Source organism: Triturus cristatus, chromosome 10, assembly GCF_964204655.1.
Source record: "Triturus cristatus chromosome 10, aTriCri1.1, whole genome shotgun sequence".
NCBI lineage: Eukaryota > Metazoa > Chordata > Amphibia > Caudata > Salamandridae > Triturus > Triturus cristatus.
In genome coordinates this window covers 463,137,568-463,143,148 of record NC_140593.1, presented here as the reverse complement: position 1 = coordinate 463,143,148, position 5,581 = coordinate 463,137,568, and positions in this window count along the sequence as shown.

The window sequence follows — 5,581 nt, the reverse complement described above, 5'->3', positions numbered from 1 at the left end:
GACCCAATCCTGGTTAGTGAGTCACCACTGCAATTATCGAGCAGTGCCCTCTGAGATCTGGACGGAATCGGACAGATTCCCCTGATGCAGTGCCCACTAAGCTTCAGGTCCCACTGCAGAGCCCGCATATGCCATCTGGCACGATCCACCAGCAGTATGCAAGAGGCCATGAGGCCCAGCAGCCTAAGGGTCAGTCTGAACGAAACTCTGGATAGAGGCTAAAAGATCAGAATCATAGCCAGAATATCCCAGACTCGCTGCTCGGGAGGTTAAACCCGAAACTGCGTCGTGTCCAGAACCGCCTGATGAAAATGAGCTACTGAGAGGGAGTCAGGTGTGACTTCAGCACGTTGATAGTGAACCCCAGCAAATGGAGAAGGTCCGCCATAGTCTGGAGGTGGAAGACGACTGCCTGGGGCGAGCCCGCCTTCAACAGCCAGTCATTCTGATAGGGGAAGACTGGAACCCCTGATCTGCGCAGATGAGCTGCGACCACCTCCATCACTTTTGTGAACACCCGAGGGGCGCTGGTAAGGCCAAAGGGGAGCACGGTAAACTGAAAGTGCTCATGGCCTACCGTGAACCGTAGGTAGCGCCAGTGGGCCGGCAGGACAGGGATGTGAAAATAAGCGTCCTGCAAGTCCAACGCTACCAACCAGTCTCCCGAGTCCAGGGCAGACGGGCCCTGAGCCAGTGTCAACATTTTGAACTTCTCCTTCCGGAGGAAGCGGTTGACGTTCCTGAGATCCAAGATAGGACGCAGGCCCTTGTCCTTCATGGGCGCCAAAAAGTAGTGGTAATAGCAACCACAACCTACTTCTGGGACAGGAACTCGCTCAATGGCTCCCTTAGCCAAGAGAGCCATAACTTCCTGCTGGAGAAGGGCCAGGTGATCCTCCGACATGCAATGGAATTAAGGTGGCATGGATGGAGGGGTAGTCTCGAAGGGGAGGGAGTAGCCCCTTCGGAATATTTGCAAAACCCACCTGTCCTACGTAATGTTGAGCCAATGGTGGAGGTGATGGCGAATCCTGCTGCCCACTGGCGATTGAGGAGCCTGAAAGGTCAGACTAGGAGGGTTTGGAGGCTGCTGCTGAGTGGGGCGCTGGTGGACTGGCCCACCCGCTGGCCCCCTGACTCACAGCGGTGGGATCCACGTCCCCAGCCGCACAGTGACTGGACAGCTTGTGCAGGCCTGTGGCTCTGGGCAGAACGTTGCGGGGCACCCCTTCCGTAGCCACGAAAGGGGCAAAAAGCAGACTGCACTGGGTGGGAGGTGGAAGCGAGGCCTAAGCATCTGGCCATAGCCCTAGAATCCTTAAAGAGCTAGAGCGTGTTGACTGCCTTGTCGCCAAACAGGCAACGGCCATCAAAGGGCATGTCCAAAAGCATTGCTTGGACATCACCCGAGAAGCCAGTGGACCTCAACCAGGTGTAGGGTCTCAGTGCTACCAACATGGAAATCGTCCTTCCCAGTGAGTGGGCAGTGTCCAGCCCACACCGGATGGCAAACTTCGCTGTGTCTCTCCCTATTGCAAAAGCACGGGAAAGCCCCGCCCGGGCCTCTTCCGGGCACTGTGGCAGCACCTGCACAATCATGTCCCACACCGAGTGGGAGTAATGGCCCAATAGACATGCGGTGTTCACCGACCGCAGTCCCAAGCTGGAGGAAGAAAACATCTTTTTCCCAAGGTGGTCCAGCTTCTTGGATTCCCTATCTGGTGGTGCGTTAGGGAATGTGCCTTTGGACGTAGAGGCTTGGACTACCAAGCTCTCTGGGGTAGGATGGGAAGAGAGGAAAATGGGGTCGCCCGGGCCGGGTGGAGGCATCGGGCAGTTATCCTGTCCACAGGAGCCACTGTGTTGGGCTACGACCAAGTGCCCAAAAGGATGTCTGTAAGAGCCTCATTGAATGGCAGCAGGGGTTCCGAAGAGGCCACTGCCGGCTGACGCACCTCGGTCAGGAGGTTAGTTCTGACCACACCGTAGGAAGCTCGAGGTTTAGGGCCTCGGCTGCAATATGCAACACCACTGCGTAAGACGCACCCTCCTCTATAGCCACGGTAGGGGGAGAAAGCATGCCAAGGTCTGGGGAGGTATCCAGACCACTGGCGTCACCCAACTCCTCACTCCAGTCCGGTTTCACTAAATGGTCTGCAAGAGGGTCCACAGACCCCTCCCAGTCTTCCTCACCCTCTCCTGGTAGCCACTCAGGGTGGTAGGAAATATCAGCAAAGAACAGGGGTACAAAAGTACCGGTCGGCGCCGGTCCAGATGTCGGGCAACGCCGGTCTGGCTCTGTGTCCTCATCGAGGGGGAGGCCGCCCCGACACCGGCTGGGGGCACAACCGGTGTCGGGGCGGCGGAGGTGTCGTCACTGGATTCGGTGACAGAGGAGGTGTTACGAGGTCGACTGGCGCCAATCCGGATCCAGGCCTGGATCCTTGGGGCCCTGCAGCGCCAGAGCCGAAGCCGCCGGCATCGAAGGCCTAGAGCTCCCAGCCGAGTCCGCAGGGCCCGGAGGCGCGTCAGCGGAGTCGGGCTACCCGAAGATGGAGTGCAAGGCTACGTAAAAACTTCAAAGCTGGGCAGGGGTCGCTCCGGCTCCTGGAAAGGGAGGGAAGGCTGGAGTCGAGGCAACAGGCTCTGCGGGCAGAGCTGGATGACTACCTTCTGCTTCCCACGTCGCATTGGCCGACGGACGGGGAGAACACAAAGAGCGACAATGCTTCTTCGCCTTCTTCTTGTGCTTCAACTTACCCGAAGATTTCGATGACGAATGGTGGTGGTGGCTCGGCGACCGGTCTCATGACCTTCCTCTCGAAGCAGGCAATGCTTTCCAGTGGGGCGACCAGATGGCCGAGCCGGCCTGGAAGTCCTGATGAGGGCTCATTTCCCTCTCGGATCCCAGACAGGGCTCCAGGAGGTCGGGCGCGTTCGCGCCTAGGGTTCCCTCCGTCACTCGGAGTGCGTGGGTTACCAGAAAGGGAGGTAGCCTTCTTCTGGATTAGTAGGGGCAGGGTATGCTGGAACACGCCTCCGGGGCTGGTGGTTCTTTGCCGGGGACCAGATGGGCTATGACCAGACAACACCTCTCTCCCCGTCCGGGGGCTCCCTTCTCCGGCCCACGGCATGGCAAAGTGCCTGGGATGGGCTCCACGGGTCCCGGGCAGTCCTCCACGGGCATCCGGGCCTGAGAGCTCCGGTGGTCCTCCCCATGCCTGAGGACCAGCCGGGGTCCCCGAGCCCTGCGTGGGCAGGCGGGAGCCCGACAGCAAAGGCTCGGGGCGGGCAGACGGGAGTCCTTTTAGGTCTCGGCCATCTAGTCGCACCTTTCCCCTCGGCCATCTGGTCGCGCGCAATGCTTTCCAAAGGGGCGACCGGATGGCCGGGCTAGCCTGGATATCCCGATGAGAGCTCATTTGCCTCCCGGCACCCAGCCAGGGCTCCAGGAGGTTGGGCGCGTTCACGTCTAGGGTCCCCTCCGTCTTTCGGAGCACACGGGTTACCAGAAAGGGGGGTAGCCTTCCTCCGGATTAGTTGGGGCAGGGTATGCCAGGAACACCCCTCCCGGGTTGGCAGTTCTCTTCCGTGGACCAGATGGGCTGGGCCCGGACAACACCTCCCAGGCGTCTGGTGTTCCCTGCCCCGCAGCTTGGCAAAGTGCCCAGGACAGGCTCCATCGGTCCCCAGGTAGTCCTCCCCGCCGGGCTTCCGGGCCCTGAGAGCGCCTGGGGGCCTCCCCGTGCCTGAGGCCCAGCCGGGGTCCCCGAGCCCCCCCCGTGCCCTGCATGGGCAGGCGGGAGCCCTCCTGCGAAGGCTCGGGGCAGGCAGATTGGCGTTATTTCGGTCCCGGCCATCTGGTCGCACCTCTCCCCTCGTCCATCTGGTTGCGCGCAATGCTTTCCAATGGGGCGACCAGATGACCGGGCTGGCCTGGAAGTCCAGATGAGGGCTCATTTGCCTCCTGGATCCCAGCCAGGGCTCCAGGAGGTCGGGCACGTTCGCGCCTAGGGTCCCCTGAGCCTCGCGGTGCGCACGGGTTCCCAGAAAGCGGGGTAGCCTTCCTCTGGATTACTTGGGACAGGGTATGCCGGGACACCCCTCCCGGGCTGGCGATTCTCTGCCGGGGACCAGATGGGCTATGCCCGGGCAACACCTCCCTGGGTGTCCGGTGCCCCCTCTTCCGGCCCGCGGCATGGCAAGGTGCCCGGGACGGGCTCCATGGTTCCCGGGCAGTCATCCCCCGGGCCCGAGAGCTCCTGTGGTCCTCCCCGTGCCTGAGGCCCAGCCGGGGACCTTGAGCCCCCGGGAAGCGGAGCCCCAGCGCCCTGCGTGTGCAGGCGGGAGCCCTACCGCGAAGGCTCAGGGTGGGTAGATGGGAGTCCTTTCAGGTCCCGGCCATCTGGTCCCACCTTTCCCCTCGGCTATCTGGTCGCGCGCAATGCTTTCCAGTGGGGCGACCAGATGGCCGAGCCGGCCTTCAAGTCCTGATGAGGGCTCATTTCCCTCCCGGATCCCAGACAGGGCTCCAGGAGGTCAGGCGCGTTCGCGCCTAGGGTTCCCTCCGTCACTCGGAGTGCGTGGGTTACCAGAAAGGGAGGTAGCCTTCCTCCGGATTAGTAGGGGCAGGGTATGCTGGAACACCCCTCCGGGGCTGGCGGTTCTTTGCCGGGGACCAGATGGGCTATGACCAGACAACACCTCTCTCCCCGTCCGGGGGCTCCCTTCTCTGGCCCACGGCATGGCAAAGTGCCTGGGATGGGCTCCTCAGGTCCCGGGCAGTCCTCCCCGGGCGTCCGGGCCCGAGAGCTCCGGTGGTCCTCCCCGTGCCTGAGGACCAGCTGGGGTCCCCGAGCCCTGCGTGGGCAGGCGGTAGCCCTACCGCAAAGGCTCGGGGCGGGCAGACGGGAGTCCTTTTAGGTCTCGGCCATCTGGTCGCACCTTTCCCCTCGGCCATCTGGTCGTGCGCAATGCTTTCCAATGGGGCGACCAGATGGCCAGGCTGGCCTGGATGTCCCGATGAGAGCTCATTTGCCTCCCGGAACCCAGCCAGGGCTCCAGGAGGTCGGGCGCGTTCACGCCTAGGGTCCCCTCCGTCACTCGGAGCGCACGGGTTACCGGAAAGGGGGGTAGCCTTCCTCCGGATTAGTAGGGGCAGGGTATGCCGGGAACACCCCTCCTGGGCTGGCAGTTCTCTTCCGTGGACCAGATGGGCTGGGCCCGGACAACACCTCCCAGGCGTCTGGGCTTCCCTGCCCCGGCCCGCGGCTTGGCAAAGTGCCCGGGACAGGCTCCACCGGTCCCCAGGTAGTCCTCCCCGCCGGGCTTCCGGGCCCTGAGAGCCTCCCCATGCCTGAACCCAGCCGGGGTCCCCGAGCCCCCCCGAGAAGCAGAGCCCCCCCCGAGCCCTGCGTGGGCAGGTAGATGGGAGTCCTTTCGGTCCCGGCCATCTGGTCGCACCTTTCCCCTCGGCCAACTGGTCGCACGCAATGCTTTCCAATAAGGGCGACCATATGGCCGGGCTGGCCTGGAAGTCCCGATGAGGGTTTATTTGCCTCCCCAATCCAAGCCAGGGCTT